Source organism: Humulus lupulus, chromosome X, assembly GCF_963169125.1.
Source record: "Humulus lupulus chromosome X, drHumLupu1.1, whole genome shotgun sequence".
NCBI lineage: Eukaryota > Viridiplantae > Streptophyta > Magnoliopsida > Rosales > Cannabaceae > Humulus > Humulus lupulus.
The window spans coordinates 73,589,129-73,607,767 of NC_084802.1; the positions used below are offsets into that span (position 1 = coordinate 73,589,129).

Here is an 18,639-nt window from a genome sequence, read left to right on the forward strand (position 1 = left end):
GGACCATGGACATATCAAAGTCCTTGGTTTGTGACGTGAACTAATCGGATAGTAGCGAATGGGACATGATGGGAGGTGTTGGCACATCAGTTTGGTGTTGGCTCTTAGCCACCCATGCTACCTTGACTTGCGAATGTCTGGGTGAGCATCGGTGTTGGGATTTGCCTTGCCATAGTGAGAACCTATGGACAGTGTGAGTGTCTTGGCTAGATATCCTTGATGCATGATTGCACTCATAGATGCTTGAGAGCATGACTCAGCGAGAGTTGTTCGAGAGACGGAAGTGTGCAGAGGCACACGGTCGCGCGAAAAATGTGCCATTTGTTATTCGAATGGTTGGAAGACTAACCTTGGCTCAGAGGAGTCAAGGTGCCGCACGGGCATTTCTGCTATCAAAATTTCAGCCCGTGACACGGCGCGCGGGAGACTGACCTTGAGCCTCGCATAGCGAGGGTGTTGCCTCGGGGTACCCATGTCCGAGTACTAGGGTGCGCTCAGGAGGCTTGCCTTGACCCTCGCATAGCGAGGGTGATGCCTCGGGGTACCCAAGTTCGGGTATTAGGGTGCGCGCGGGAGCCTCGCACAGCGTGGCACAAGGTAGCCTTGCATAGCGAGACATAGGGTAGCCTTGCATGGCGAGTCCCTCACATGACAGCCCTTGAAGACTTATGCTCGGATACATGTGTCTATGCACCTCGACACTTTAGCTTATCACCCTAGCGTGGGCACATTGGACCTTGCAAAGCCTTCAAGAATGGACTCCATTTCAAATATTTCTTAGGATATTACTCGACATTTACAGTTTAAAACATTCAACACTGTCATCAACAACAAAATGTTCATTAAGTATTCAAGTAGTCTTAAATATTCAACATATTGAAAAGTTACTACTTTCAGCACAAAATATTCTACACCTGCCCAACACAGAGCCTTCAAAATTAAGTATCATTTTCTATTTCGCTTGTCACATCTGCAAAATAAACAAAGAAATATTTTATTGTTATTATCTAGCATCACAAATTACTTCAAGAAAAATGCTATGGAAATTATTTCCAAGAGAAGACACCACATACAAAATAATGAATTCACAACTACACCAAAGCAAACAAAGAAACCAAACACTAAATTATAAGACATTGGTTCTTTTTTGAGTATGAAAATGTACTTTCTAGCACTAAAATGAATGTGGTGGCTATTGATTGACATTATCTCAGGGATCTGTATCAAAGCTGTTAGTCTCCTTAACTTTGCATTCTGCCAAATTGCGGAGCTAGACTTAAATATAACCTTCCACAAGTTTAAAATGTAGAGGATTGCAAAAAGATCAAGAAAACTTAAAGCAACAGCTTTGAGACCAGCCATATACTAAAAAAACAATATGTTTTCACATCTATAGTTTGGCTTTCAAGATAATTTCTTCGCGATCTCAAAAGAAATCGCACTAAAATAAGGCAACACATACACTCAGAATTTAAGAAATGTGCCATTATAAAAATAAATAAATGAATTAAAATAACCACTTAGAACTTTTCCTTACAATTTGAAGCCCACTATATATTCGGTAGAAATCCTTTGAAGTTGTAATGTCAACCAATCTTGTTTTGGGAATAGCACTCCATTTACTGCAATACTTATCCAATGCTGCACTTGTAAAGGCGAGGGGATATTCAAGTACACTTCTAGCATTCATATTTTCCTTGTATAAAAGATCTACAATTGGAAGACACTTCAATATTTTAAATGAACTATAAAGATAAAAGCAAGATTTGCATATCATGAGAATGTAATACTTGCCCATCTGCACTGGGAAGTAAACCCAGCCAAGGGGATATTTGCATGAAGTGCGAGGTATCTACTTCTCTCTGTTCATCATGTGAGATGGCAACAATAAGATTCAAACCCCATTGGACACATTTGTCCACTGATCGAGCGTCTTGATAGCTTTTCCTAATAGTTGAGTCTCGCGAGCCAGAGCGATCCCTTCAGCCAAAGAGTTCACATTGTCACTAACCAAGAGCGTTGCTGCTCAATTTAAGATATGATCCAATGTTTTTGGCATGAATTATGTTCTCAAAAAAACTTAAGGCACTAGTGCTTTGTCATAAGAATTAAGGAGATACTTACAAATGCATCTGCAATTGAACTTTTCTCCCCTGACAATACACCCTTTAGTGCCTCGATATTATACTCTGGGCCTCCACCTCGCAAGTCATCCAGGGTACACCGAGGAATCCCAAAGTCCACTTCATAATCAGCAATTTGTTAGCAGATTGAAGTGGCAATATAACATCTGAAATTCCATCTTGGTAGTATTAAAAACTAGCGACAAGTTTCTCACATGGATCAAATGAGAATTTCTCAATCTTTTCTGGTGTAACATCAAGGATTAGCCCAGGTCCTGTGTCAAAAAACTTATGAGTAGTTTTGAAGATTATGTACGCTGAAACTTGTATATAAAAAAAATTAGCTTATGGAAGTCAAAACTTTCCAACTACTAGACGCATTACCAAGGGGGCTCATCTCATCCAAGCCCTCTGAGTGAACAACTAATGCCCGTTTCATGCCAAATTACTGCAATGCTTTAGCCATATTCAAAACCTATTCAATGAACCATAGAAACATGAAACAAGGTATTAAAAGATTATGCTTGTCAAAGAGTTGTTTAATGTGAATTACATGCAAAGCATAGTGATATAGAATTTATAAGCCATTCAATCTATTTGCATTAAAGGATAGACATTATAAAATAAAATAAACACCTTGTTTTCATTAGTTAAACTGGTTCCACACAGCTAGATGGGTCTTTACGATTTACACTAAAATTACAGAAGACTTAGATGGGTCCTTACGATTTACACTAAAATTACAGAAGACTGAGCTAGATGATAGAGAGTATCACAAGTCACAAATGAAAAAGGCATTCAGATCTTTATTGTTTGTTCCTATGTGGGCTTTATCTTTTTTGTTTTACAAACAGTTCCATCATCATTTATGTAAAAGCCTTAGATATGCTAGTCATATTTGCTAGTCACCATGAACATCATATGTAGACCACAATTCAACAAAACAGGTAGAAGTAAAGTTTAAAATTATAAAAATCTGACAAAAAACTTACCAAATCTTCTTAATAGACACCTGCAATAGCATACAGTACTCTTGCTGGGTTTAACATAGGGCCTAATATATTAAATACAGTTTTTACTTTTAGCTTTTTCCTGACTGAGCAGACAACCTTCATTGCTGGATGATATGTTGGAGCCATCATAAATCCAATGCCTGCTTCTTTCACACAACTTGAAACTCCCTGTTATCAGGAGATAAATTGACCATATGATAATTAGTTTAGTTACACTCTTACAAGATGAGAAGCTGTTGCTGACAAATACATTGACAAATTTGAAATTGGTTTAGCATCATATTAATCTACTAGCTTATTCATCTAAAACAAAAATTTACAGCACCAACCTCAGGTTCCAGGTCGATAACTATCCCCAACTCTTCTAATACATTGGCACTTCCACATGCCAAAGAACTTGAACGATTTCCTTGCTTAAAGGGAAAAAAATCAAGTTTAGCTCTAACAATTTACAATATGGGATCACATTCATGTCAAGTAATCAATAAAATTGATGCCACCTTTGCAATTTTGGCACCACAAGCTGCAACAAGTATTGAAGCTCCAGTCAAAATGTTAACTGTGTTTGCTCCATCACCACCTGTTCCAACAATGTCCACTGCATCAAGTAAGCCCTCTACTTCTAAACTATGCTTGATCATCGCCCTCGCAAGCCCCACAATCTGTTTAACCACTAAAATCCATAAGTCATTTCTTTACTTATTTCCTTGAAACATACCCCCAAAAATTCTTCAGTAGAGAACCTACAGCCTATCAAAATTTCTTAGAAAATAAACAATTGCATTGATAATAGTTCTTTCTATCCAAACAGCATGGTAATAAGACTTTCAACAGTCTAAAATCCTGGCTGGACAAACTAAGTTATCTAGTGTAAATAAATTCACATTGCTATGAATAAAGGAACCTTACTTCCTTGAAAGTCTCTCCTTTGGCTCTCAGTAACACCAGAAAAGCACTAATCAAAGCCTCATCAGCACCATTCAGCAAAAAATCCAGTGACGCTTCAGCCTCAAGCTGAATATAATGCAAAAAACATGGAGATGGCTTCCCATTAGATTCTATCACTTTTATAATAAATAATTATATTTTATATATATATATGAGAGGAAGATAATTTATTTTTAAAAGTAAACATGCAATACATAGCATCTAAATAAAAAACCTATCATAAATATGCACGTACAAAAAAAAGGTTTATTTTTAAAAGTAAACATGCAATACATAGCATCTAAACGAGCCTGATCTCATTGTTGGCAAGTTAAAATAAGAACTACCATTGTCAGGGCTTAAAATTCTTGACTCTAGATAGTAAGACTAGAAAGGAATTGACTTTGCAAAGAACTGAACTGATCTACATTTTTTACCCACTTCGCTTGTGGCTAGGCTGAATGGTTGATCAAATCAATTCTGATAAACATTGACCTATTTGTACCTAAAAAGCAAAGCAATTCTATCATCCAGCAACAAATACTGTCCAGAAAAACTGAAAGCAACAGTTTACACCAAGTACAAATCTTTCACCTCCAAATATATGGGGCCTATTTGTCATTGCATCGCAGACCTCTATTTGATATCACTTCAAAATTATCCTCACTATTAGGTGCTTCTAACCCATAAATGGTAGCTAATTCTATCAGGGAGACTTCTCTTCTTCTTAATATTTTTTATTTCTAATGTAGCATAAATAAGAGTACACCATAAAGGATAACAAAATCACAAGACCAATGGAAATGTATTTTACCGAATCTTGCTTTTTCCTGGTAAGAATTTGCACTAGTTTGTATAATTTTTGAAGAACTTCCTCATTAACTCATCCACAACAACATCTTCTAACTGTGATGGCAAATATCATAAAGTCAAATTTATATAAGAGGATTAGTTAAAGCCAAATCTTTACAACCTTAATTAAGCCAAAGCCAAAGCTGCTAAACCTTCCATGGGAAGAGAAGAATAAAAAAAGGAAAGAAGAATATGTTTGGTGTAGTGATACAAAACCTCTTCCCCTCAGAAAAATAAATAATCACAACAACAACAATGCAACAATGATTTATTTACGGAATTTTGGACTTATAAATCAAAATTAAAAACTTATGATTACCCTATTCTCCCCACCATGAACAATTAGATGTCACAATAACAAGAAGCATCTCAGAACTAAAAATAAAATGAAAATCCTGAAGCATTTAGGACACATCTCTTGCAAAGTACTGATTTAAAGAAAGGAGAACCAACCAACCTGTAGAAGTTGATTCAAGATAAGAGGCCCCACAAATTGAGAAAGATCATTGCCAATCTACAAGTTATAAAGTTAACAAAAAAATAGAATATTAGAAAACATGATGCTTAAACTTTAGCAACACAGACACCATTACAAAGTACTGAATCTTCAAGATGCAAAAAAAATGAAACAAAAACAAATGGTCTCATCGTACCTTTTTTTATTTATTAAAAGAAAAACACCCTCTCAATAATGAATGAGCTTAATACACTACGCAAAATTCACATCGCATTCCTACCTTTGAGAGGCTCACACACTGGTGACCATAGATTTAAAATTTCATATCACAATACAAGTAAATGTGTTTTGAAATATGAGCCTAATTGTAAATGCATAAATCATATTTTGAAGGCTACATAATCAAAATTGAATATTATTATTTACCTTTTATCATACTTTTTTTTTTACAAAGGTCACATGGCCTTTTATTATACTATAAGTATGACAAAAATATAGGCCCATCTTTCCATTGCTAGTTTGAATCTCAGCTTCCTCTCCATCAATGTTTGAAACTTGTCCATCAACCCAGACTAATTCTGGATCTCCAACCCAAATATGAGAATCAACAATTATATTAATCGGCAAGCCCTGCAGCAGGTAAAAGTTCAAATATAATTTTACAGTGAACTGAAGAATATAATTAAATATCCTTATTTAATTATTAGTACTGATGTTCTGGTAATTAAGAACATAAAACTTGAATTTTTATTTTATTTTATTTTATTTTATTTTATAAATTTCCACTACAGGAATTTCTGATATTTGAGTCGTTTTAATACATGCATGCACCATATGCCCACGAGAGAAAATAAAGTGTATCAACTAAATGAAAATGTATATTCATGAAAATTGTCTCAATAAAACAAATGAAAGTCTCAACAAAGATTTTCATATTCGAAAACAGAACCATTTGACAAAGTTCTCAACGTCCATCAACATGAATAATAATAATATAGCTAATTATAATGTATGAAGATATAGAAGCTTGAACTGTTACCACATGAGATGCTAAATTCAACAAATTTCAATAAAACATTTTGCTAAATTATAAAAATTTAGAATGAAGTTAATTATGAGAGTAGAGTACCATTTCGAGACTCAAGGAAGCCAAAATCAAACAAATGATCTCTACAGATTGAAACCCATTAATTTCCTCCGTCGATTTTGATTGAAAAGGAAATTAGGGAAGAAAATGAAACCCCATAAATTGTTGCGTTTATGTTGTCCATTTGGAATCCCTGGTAGAGATGGAATTGGAAGTCCTTGAAAGCCCTCTAATTTCGCCATTCTTGTGGCTCTCTCACTCTTCATGCCTAGGCTTGTGGAATCTAGGCCCTAGCTTGGTGCACACTCGGGGCTCTACAGCGGAATGGGTGTAGAATCGCGACTGGTGGTGGCCCGCGAATGGAAGTCGGACTGGGTCGAAGGCACGCAGAGGTGGGCTCGCACCTGGGGTCACTTGGTTGGGGGATTGGGTTCGCGGGTGCCTGAGATTTGGAGCTTGACTCGAAGAAAAAGGGTTGTGAGGATGGTGGTTAGGTGGTCGAAGCTGTGGATGATGGTGGTTATGGGAGTGGCGGCTAGGGCGAAGGGAAGAGAAAGAGACAAGAAGGAGAATGGGAAAAAAGGTATCGGGGGGTAGGCTGGTTTTTTTTAATATTTTATTTCTATTACTTTACCACTTTTTACATAGTATATATAATAATACATTTTCAAAAATATTTAGAGATTTTGGTTCTTATATCCAAAGTCAAAAGAAAAGGTGATAAAACCCATAAATCACCTGAATATTTAAACATGCACCGTAAATTCTAATCTTCTTACATGACACAGGAAGTCCAAAATCAATAAGAAATATTCAGAGATTTTGATTCTTAAATTCGCAGTCAAAATAAAAGGTGATGAAACCTGTAAATCACCTAAATGTTTACACTACTTCTTGTATGCATGCTTCAAAACATGGAACTACATACTTAAAAAGGCAATGAACACAGACACAACAATAAAAAAAATAAATAAAAAATCAGAACTAGGAATTTGAGCTTCTCAATTTCCACACTAAGTTGAATATAAAGAGATGGTGTATAACTAAAGATAAATTTATCCAACAATCCAATTTAGGAATAAGATTGTCCTTATTTGGTCCATTCTACAAATCCAAAACTCCATAGGGTCTATCTAAGGGAAGGATTGAAGTGGTATCATTGCACAACTCATTTAAGTTTTTAAAATGCAGTCATCTTTTAGTCTCAACTCATTTACTCTATGAATGATGTAAAATCCCCCAATGCTTTCAAATATATTATGCATCATACATTAATAGGGAGGCACATCCATCATCGTTGTTAAAAACAATAGGCTAAGAGAATAGAATGTAAGCACTAATAAACTAAGCTCTTGAAATTCTATGCCATTCAGAGATATTAGAAACCCAAATAAATATTGTATCGTCACAGTAGACAGAAAATGAGAAAATGTACACATTGATACTAAACAAATGGTTAACAAAAGAAACCAAATATAACCCAAAGACAACAACCAATGAATACAATGAACAAATAAATAAATATAATCAACTTAACAGTAGAATATTTCCACTGGTGGATACATGTCTTTTTAATATTCTTGTTCTTTTCCTTACATTTCCATTTTATTTAATGAGCTTAGGACAGCATCCATTGAATTGATTATTCTCAACTACAAAAAGATAGACTTGTGCCAAGTTACATATATAATATATATATTTATACATGAGTATGACATGGTTGTGTTACGTACGAAACAGAGAAAACAGAGCACTATACTTCTTTCCGGAAAGAAAAAAAGATCTATTTAAAAACGTAGCCTCAGAAGAAAACATTTATCAAGTAACAGAGAAAACAAAGCATTATACTTCAAAAGAACAAATGGGAACAAGTAAAAAATGAAAAGTAGTCTAGTTTAATAAAATCTGATGGAGTTCATTTCATAGGTAACTATTCAGAAAGTAACAACTTTTTTTATTTATCTGTTTCATGTATGACTTTGTATATGTGGTGCTGCGCTTGTAGGGGTGTTATCAGACTTGCAAATATGCTGCTGGAATGGGCAAAGAACATTGAACAAAGCACTAATTCTTTTATGTTCTTTTTGTAAATTTGACTGAAACCATACAAGTTACAAAGGTTATGAATTGTGTTGATAGTTTTCTCCATTTAAATATATTACTTGGATTAAGCCACAGCAAACCAATGGATAATGATATCATAAATAGAAGAAGCTTATTATTTTATTAAAGGCTCAAACTGTAAACTTGAACTACTACAAAGTACTAACACTTTTTTTTCCTCATAAATTTTAGACTTTAAAAAAGAAATAAGAAAACTTGAAAGAAACACAAGTATTCACGGTTCTCTCTTTCAGTTGATCTTTAACAACCAACAGAAAAAACAAACAGTATCTACAAAGTCTTGATCACATCGCACTCCCAAACCCATCTGACAACGAAAGGGGTTAAAGAAAGAAAGGGAAAAAAAGGTTGAAATGCAGCATAGGGATATTCTATCCTATCTCTTTATCTATTACTGAGTTGCTAGTACTATATGATAAAAATCTGAAAGTTACACATTGTATTAATTAACGTATGGTTTCAATCTCTCGATATATAATACAGTCATAGTAAATCCTTCTCTTCTTATCACTCCACCACAACTACGGATGGTTACCAATTATGATCAGTTAATTATATTTATATGTATGTCAGTGCAAATAAAGCAAGCACAACCAAAACTAAATCTCAGAACAAAGAATTTTTTAAATATACCAGGCACCTTTTGAGAATATCAAATTAGGAAAATAAAACACCAACACTTGTGTAAAACTTTGAAAACAACTAACAGTACATGAGAAATACAACTGATAACAAATTATCCAATAATATTAACTATATCATAATCCAAAACATCTATATATTGATAAAATTTATCAGCACCTAGGATAAAATCAACAATATAAAATAAACCCTAACATTTATATGCTACTCCAATAGAATACTTGCACCCCAAACTGATATGATATGTCAAAATTGATTGAAATGATATGATATGTCAAAATTTATTCACAAAATTTATAATCAATTGAAAACAAATTAAGATGAAGAAGACGGGAAAAAAAGTCTTGCATTTTCAAGAAAAATCCAGAATAGGAATTTCGACAAATACAATATGAGCATTGGAAAATAACAAATTTAATAATGTAATTCAGATTGAATCCATTAAGGCAGTATACAATCCCTTCTCAAACCAAACACGTAACTAACAGATCTATGTATATGAAGCCAAACCAGATCTCAATATCTCCTTACTCCACTTTTTTCTTTTTTTTCAAAGACGATCTTTCCTCAAAAAGGGAAAATGAAAAATGGCAAACAGACATGATCCAGAGATCCACATTACTCAAAACTAACATAAAACAAATAATTACCCAATAAAACAAAAGTACACAATCACAAATGATTCACACTCAAACAAAATGCAATCTTGTACAAATTGGAGATATGTGCCCGAAGCGTGTCCAATATTAGTACAATGATTCTGCATTCAATTTAATTCCTGTAATTATATATATAGAAATACTTACAGGGAGACTCAGAAACGGAAGCTGAGCCCAGATTTGAGTAGGAGAAAATGTACCACCCCATATCTCTGGTAACGTAGAAACCCCTCTGGTAACCACTGAAGCTTCGCTAGATCTGAACCAAAGAAGAAGAAAGGTGTGGTTGAATGGTGATCTAAACCAGCGATGAGCAATGAGCTCGATCTGCGAAGGTGCTCTTCGATCTACGCTTCGATCTATAGGAGGAAGCTATTCTCCGATCTGCAAAACACAAACAAGGAGAAGAAGGAGGAGGGGCCTGGGCTGGATATATCTTGAGATTTTAATTTTACATAAAAATCTAAATTTAAACAAGGTGCATAGAAGAGTTATGATTACACACGTGCTCTTACCTTTGTTCTTGTAGATGCTTCATTGCCAAGAGAAAGCACGGGAGAGGGCATCCCCAAGGAAGAGAGCAGTAGAGAGGGCTTCCAATGGGGAGAAAAATTGAAGGAGAGGGTTTCGCTGGGAAGAGAAAACAATTTAGTAGAATTTACAGAGGAGAGAGTACTCCATGAAGAGAGAGCAATCGAGAGGAACCAAGGAGAGAGTGTATTAGAGAGAGAAAGAGAGTGAGTGAGGAAAATAACATAGCGTTGGAAAGCCATTGGAAAAAAAGATGTTTAACCTTTCACATAAAAAAAAATATACAACATTGCCGCTAAAAAATTTTGATGCCCGCCATTTCTTTCTGCTTTTTTTTTTACTTTGGCACTTTCCCGTATCTTAATTATAATACTTTTTAAATAGTATTATAATGATGTGTTGTGGAAATGAGTGTTTGGCGTAGTGACTGATTTCATCTCTAATTTATTCTCAGCCATAACTCCTTAAAGAAACACAACAGCAAACACGAAAAACCAATGTAGAATCACAACAAAGATCCTAGAACAAACCTTGATAATCGCAACTTGGGAAACTAAGTGAGCAAAAATGAAGCACTGATCAACCAAAAACACAGTGGAGACCAAACAGAACAAAAAAGGCCGTCAAAGATGATGCCACATGCTTTCACGCGCCAGCGCATGGGAGGTTGTGCTGCAGCTTGCGGTTCTGACGGCCCACACGCAGGGGTTTTGACGGCCAGACTTCTTGGGAATGGAGATTGGTGGCTGGGGATTCCTTGGTGTGGGCGGTGAGAATAGTAGACCAACAGAGCTAGGGTTTTTGAATTAAACCCTAAATTAGACTAAACCCTAATTTGTGTTTATGGAAATCCCCAAAAGAAAAACCGTAATTTTGTACCAAAATTTGAATTGTATAGACTAATGCTTTGATACCATGTAACAAGAGGTGAAGTAAATTGTATTCACTTGTATATCAGTGAGAAATAAACATATATTTATATACAAACTAGGGATGCTATTCTAGGAAACTATGAGAGAATAGGTAACTAATTAGTCCTATATTATAGCTAAGTTGCAACTAATATAAACAACTAATATATGCAGCTAACAAAGACCTACCCAGAGAAGTTTGGGATTCAGGGAATCAACATGGTTACCCCATGAGCCGACCAGCGTGCCAATTTACCTGGTAGATCTTATGGTGCCTGGACGCGCTACCACATTACGGTCGATGCAACCTTGCCTTTGCTCGATTATTTCAAAGGGGTGGCTGAGTACTTTGACATTGCCCCCTTCCAAATCATTCCCAATGGATATCTAATGCTTTCAAAATTATATATCTTGTACCACCTTTGCAAGTGGGAGCGCCCCCCCCCCCCCCCCCCCTCCCCACGAAGTCCACTACCTCTTCGAGCTCAAGTCTAATCCAAGCCATAAAGGTACTAGATTCTTCTATTTTTTCCAAGAGACACGACCAGGGTGTTTCTTACTAACCTGACATTTAGGAGCAATGTGGGTCAGTACCACAGGAGTACCCTTTTACGATCGTTCTGGTCGCAAAATATCTATCTTTCCAATGAGGAAGTACTTAGTACTTCATCCTTTCTTGTCTTTTCTTTTTCTTTCATAGATTTGTACTAAGTTTTTTCTTCATTTCATTTTTAGGCATATTGGAACAACCTCTTCCTACCCAAGCCATGCTCGATAGAGCAAATATTCTTGCCAAGCTCACAAATGATGAAAAAAGTTGTTAACTACTGGCGAACATCGCAAACCTTAGGCTGGTCAGGCTATTCCAGCCTCACCAGACCACCAAGGACACCACCACTGAGAGTGCCACATATGGGAAAGCCAACGAGCAAGATGTTGGTGAAGAGATGAGGCAAAAACTAGCATCCCCAGTCGGCCACCACACCCATGAGGAGAAGAAAATTTGGAATAAACATCAGATAGCAAGGGAATGCTCCTCGTGCTAAAACCTCAGCAGCCCCTAAAGTTAGTGGGAATGGCAAAAAAGTGTTGGTCGAGGACCCCTAGACATTTCTTTCTCTTCTACTGATGATGACGAAGACCCTCCATGGAATCACTTAGAATATAGTATTGATTCTTCAGTAGTTAAGTGTAGAAGAAAACTTTTCAACTCATCCTCTTCTCTTTTTGATCTGCTTGAAAGGGAAGTTGAGGTAGAGAATTTTAATGCTTTACAGGAAGATCTCTCTTGGTCAAATAGTACCTCTTTTTTAAGCTGCTTCACGGAAAATAGTGTAGGTTTTGGTACCAAACTCATATTTTTCCTATTTTGCTCAATCTTATTATGCTTTATTGCAATTTTCCCTATTTATTTTTCTAACATGTTTGCCATTATTGTTTGCAGCCATGTCAGATTTCGATGCATTTGACCTTTATGCATCAGCCTCCCCTCTGCCTCGACCAAGAAGCCTTCAGGCCAAATAATCCTCCGGCTCTAGTAACTCCTCCAACAAGCCAAATGCCTCCTCCTACAAGAAGCTTTCCTGCTTGATGAGCAGTTAACCTAGTACCACCCCGACAATACTTTAAAGTCTCAAAAATTTTGTCGAGAAGATCTTCACCCAAGCAACCAAGTTGTCTTAGCATCATTTGAGTGTTGAGGGATTTATGCTCTTGAGGAATCTTCCGTGGACATAGCCTTTAGTCGGGCCATCTTGGAAGTGTTATCAGTAAGTATTTTTCAACATTTGAATAATTGACCAATAGTATTATTTCTGCTCGTTTTTAAATTTTTGTTTTACAGGGTGTGATTACTTTAACTCACACTCATCCTTGATCAAAGGAAATTGCTAAGGAGCATAGGAAAACAAAGGTTTCCTTGGAATTGTCTTAAGGAGAACAAACAAGATGACGAGGAGATTGAGAAGGAGCTGCTCGATAAGAATAACGAGATCGAGCAAAAGAGCAAGGTCATTCAAGCTCTCCAAGATAAGGAGAATAAGCAGGCTTGCCTCCTCGTTGATCGTGAGCAAAAGATGAAGGAACATGAGGAGCGAATAAAAGGTCTCGAGGAGGAGATTTCTCAACAAAAAGAGAAGTACTCCTCAGACATGACCTGGTTCAGATATGTTGCCTTCAATTACTTTTTCGTGTTTGGAAGAACAATAAGGATGAAAATTTTGAGTACCATCCTGCTGAACTCCGAAAGAAGGAGATTGCTAAGTGAATTGCTCATGAGGTTGTTGAGGTTGCTATCCCAGAAACTCATGAGCCAGAGATCTCCTTAAACCCGGATGGTGACGAGGAGCATGAGGAGGTTGACGAGGATGTTGTTGATCATCAGTGATGCTACTCTTTCTCATTTTTTTCCCTTTTTAACACCTGAGAAACCATGTTTGTGGTGTAAAGACAATGGTTGTCTGAGTATCTTTTAATCTCGGAAACTTGTAATATTTTTTATGCATAATAATACCTAATGTTGCTCATTTAATTTTAACTAGATATAGTGTTTAAATGTTATATATGATTTCTATCTTCCTTTCTCGATTTAGCAAACAAAGTTTATAATTTCCTTGTTCAACTTAACGAACAAAGCATTGTACTTTATAAACCTTAAAAAAAGTTCTAAGTATTACTCAGTCGTGCTTTTTGCTCTTTTTCTTATGTGTGACTATGGATACTCTATATGCCCCCCAAGTGATCGAAGAGGTTAAAGTCCTTGGTCACTTGCCTAATAACCAGACATGTTTGAACTAATCTTGTTGTTCGCAGCAAATACAAAAAGCAATATACTTAGAAATATCATACATGTTAAGCAGTACTTGTTAAAATAACAATAACTTTGGAAAAGTGTAAATGTGTCTAGCATACTCCCTTGTAAATAACTCGTAGTAATATGGACAAAATCATGTCTATCACATTGGAAATTTGTATGAGCAACCAATGTTTTTGAAAGAAAACATCTAGAAATGAATTTTATTAAATAACTGGTCGTGTAAAAATGGGCATAAATGTTCCTCACGATGAGATAATAATAGTCTGAGAAATAATTGGTTATTACAAAAATGGGCAAAATCGTGCATTTACAACCAATACAAAAATAACAAAATCTAGAAACACACTGGTCGTACGAAATGGGCAAAAACGTGCCTTGTGACCAGTTTTATATTGAAATCGTAAACACTAAATTATTGATAATACTTGCAAATATGTTCACCATTCTAGTATCTTGTGACCAGTTCTCCGTTTAATCGAGCAAGTTTATACGTGCCAGGTTGTAAAACATCTACGATCTGGTACGGTCCTTCCCAGTTAGGCCCCAAAACTATTGGTGCAGGATCCTGAGTGTTTTGGAACACTTGCCGCAAAACCAAGTCTCCTATTGCAAACTTCTTCTCTTTGACTCGAGAGTTAAAATATCAACAAACTTTTTTCTTATGAAAAGCTACTCGCAACTGTGATTGTTCTCGTCGTTCATCGATTAGGTCAAGAGTTTCTTGTAGCAATTGGTGATTTTGATCTTGGTCATATGTACTTCTTCAATGTGATTTGGAGGGGGTTAACTCGACTGGTATCATAACTTCATACAAATATGCCAAGGAAAATGGTATATGACTAGTTGATGTACGAGCAGTAGTACGGTATGACCATAGCACCTTTGGCAAGATGTCCAACCAGTTTCCCTTCTCTTGCTTGAGACACTTCTTCATGGTATATTTTAAAGTTTTATTAACAGCTTTGACTTGTCCATTTGATTTAGGATGAGCAACTGCAGAGAAACTCTTCGTGATGTCATGTCTTGTACAGAAGTCTATAAAGAGATCACTATCAAATTGTGTACCATAATCTGGAACGAACTTCTTTAGTAGTCCATACCGAGATATGATATTTTTCACTACAAAGTCAAGTACTTTCTTTGAAGTGATAGTTGCTAGTGGCTCTGCTTCAATCCATTTGGTAAAGTAATCCACCGCAACGACTGCAAACTTAACTCCTCATTTTTCCATAGGTAACTGCCCGATCAAATCTATTCCCCATACAATAAATGGCCATGGACGTTGCATTTGTTTGAGCTCATTAGGAGTTGCTCGAGATATCTTGGAGAACCTTTGACACTTGTCCCATTTCTTCATGTACTCCAGTGCATCCTCATTCATTGTCAGCCAAAAATATCCTTGTCTCAATATCTTTTTTGCTAGGCTTTGCCTCTTGCGTGGTTGCCATAGAGTCCTCATATACTTCCACCATTAGAGAGTCAGCCTTTGTTTTGGTAATACATCGAAGTAGAGGCATTGAGTACCCCCTATATGTACATCACTCCATCAATGATTACATATCTGGCAGCCTGCCACAATACTTTTCGTGTTGTATTTCTATCTTGGGGTAAACTACTCTGTTCTAGGTAGGTGGCAATAGGAGTCATCTAGATGGAGAAATATCTAGCAACAATGTTTTTTATTTTGCATGGATGCTGGGTTGGCAAGATGTTCAACCGGTATCACGTTCAAAGTGTTTGCATCCTTAGAACTTGCAAGCTTAGCCAAACCATCATCATTGGAATTTTGGTCGTGTGGTACCTGCTTTATGGTGCATTTTTTGAATTGTGCAGGGAGGTATTTATCTTTGCTCAAGTAGGCGGCCATCCTCATTCCTCAAGCTTGGTATTCTCCCATAATTTTATTCACAGCTAACTGTGAATTACTATAGATATCTACTGACAAGGTTTTGTCATCTCTAGCAAGTCTTAATCTGAAAAGTAGGGCTTCATACTATGCTTCATTGTTTGAGGAATTAAATCCAAATACTAATGCACAATCAATATGATGTCCTTCAGGTGTAATTAAAATAGACAAGCTCCAGAGTTGTGCTTGTTTGATGAACCATCCACATATAACTTCCATGTTGGCCAGGTCTCCTCATTTATGGCTGGTGCTACGACTGGCTCATTATTGTCTAGTACACATGTACATTCAGTAATGAAATCTAGTAGTGCTTGCCTTTTTTTTTTTTGTTCGTGGCTGGTAGGTAATTTCATATTTCCCAAGCTCTATTGCCCATTTAAGTAGTCGATCTGATGCCCCGAGTGTTTGTAGGACCTGCCTGAGGGGTTGGATGGTTAAAAGCTTCATTGGATGGGCTTGGAAATATGGTCTAAGTTTCCTTACTGCAAGAAGTAAACAATATGCGAACTTTTCGATCAAAGGATATCTCGTTTCTGCTCCTACTAGCATATTTCTAATGCAGTACACCAGATGCTTAGTTCTATCTTCTTCTCTTATAAGCGCTCCATTAACAACATGTTTGGTGACTACTATATAAATGAAAAGAGTTTCGCCATCAACTGGTTTTGAAAAAATAGATGGTCGTGCAAGATGCTCCTTAAGAGCCATCTTGTCCTGTTTTAAAAAACTTATTAGTTCAATCTTAACTTCCTTTGCTAAGTTTTTCCAATCCTTATTGTCTTGGTCGGTTCTTTTTCATCGAGTGGAACCTCCTCAAGATCTTCATTTGGTTCTACTCCAGTATCATAATCCCCAAAGTGGGGATCAAAGTCTATCTCCTTGCTTTGGGCAACACCCTATTTGGAGGTTTCCTCCTCGTTTGGTGTAGCCTGCTCGTGTTCCTCTAAGTTACTAACTTCCATTGTTGATGCCAACTTGTTTACTGTGGGTCTAGCAAAAATCATGTTGATCATGACTGGACCTTTTTTGGCAGTAGTGATGGAAGAATTGTAACATTCTTTGCCCTCTCTCTGATTTCCTTTAACACATCCTATCCCAGCATTAGCTGGGAACTTCATTGTGAGATGAAAAACGGATGTGACTGCCTATAAATCAATAAGTACAGGCCTACCAAGCAATGCGTTAAATGCAAACGGAAGGTTGACCACAAAAAAAGTAGTAATTACAATGTTATTTGTAGGTGCAGTTCCAACAGTGACTGCCAGCTTGATTATTCCTGCTAGAGCCATTCCTTCTCCAGTGAAACCATATAATGTCTATGTGCATGGTTTGAGGTCTCAAACAGAAAACTTCATTCTTTCAAGAGTCGGTTTGAAAAGCATATTGACTGAAGAGCCATGATCATATTAGCAATTTGTGCTTCAATAACCAAGGGGTCATTTTGTAGGAACTTAACGTGATTCGAGTCTTCCTTGGTAAATGTTATAAGATTACATTCATACCTAGGAATTTTGGGAGTACGCTCCTCGACGACCAACACATCTTATACAAGTTCGTGATGTAGTGTTCGGGCATATCTCTCTAGGGATATTCTACTATCACCAGCTAAGTGTGGTCCTCCGCATATCATTTCTAGTCATCTCGCTACCGGGGCAGGTAATAATGGTTAGGTTGGTGCATTAGTAGTTCCTACAGCAGCTGGTGGTTGGTCGAGTGGTCGAAAAACATATCTTCTCATGGCTTGGTGATTTTGACGAATTAAAAACTCAATTTCGTCATTGAGTTGATTACACTCATTAGGGTCGTGTCCATAATCATATGGAATTCACAAAATTTATTGGTATCCCTTTTACTTATATCTTTTTGGACAGGAGCTGGTTTTCTATAGGGAACCTCAGCTTGCGTGGCTTAAAAAACAAATGCTCGTGACTCTAATAGTGTAGAGTAAGTGGTGAAATGGGGAACATATTCTTGAGGCTTATCATTGGTCTTTGCTCGTTTGTTGTCATTATTATTGCCACCATTGGAATTGTTATTTTGCTTTCCACTGTTCTGGTTATTTTTGTTCCCATTACCATTATTTGTCTAGTTCTGGTTGGAATTTGCATATGAGTTTTTAACTGGTGCAACACTAGTTCCTACTTGGTTAGCCTGGTTGGCTTTCTGAATAGCTTCTTCTAACTTAATAAACTCGTCTGCTCGGTCGAGGAACTCTCTAGTCTAGTAGACAGTTTTTCTTCTCGGATCAGACCATAATGGTCCTTTAACTTTTATTCCAGGTATAATGGCCATCATCTTACCATCATCGCTAACTGTTTCGGAATGAGCAGCTTCTTACATATATCGCTGCACGTAGTCTTTGAGGGGATCGTTGGGTCCTTGTTTAATATCAACAAGGTCATTGAGCTCATCATGCAGAGTCCGAACAACAAAGAATTGTGAGTAAAAAAGTCTCACAAATGCATCCTAGGAATTAATGGTCCCAAACTCTAACTTAAAGAACCATTGCTGAGCAGCGTCAACTAAGGTAGCAAGAAAAATCATGCATCAGACATCATCACAAATTCCTTGGAGATCTGTTTGTATCTAAAA

General features: G+C 36.6%; 1 pseudogene; it reads right to left on the reverse strand.

The window, feature by feature from the left end:
* Positions 1-819: 819 nt before the first annotated feature.
* Positions 820-15,522, reverse strand: LOC133805952 (anthranilate phosphoribosyltransferase, chloroplastic-like; annotated as a pseudogene).
* Between the last annotated feature and the right edge of the window lie 3,117 nt (positions 15,523-18,639).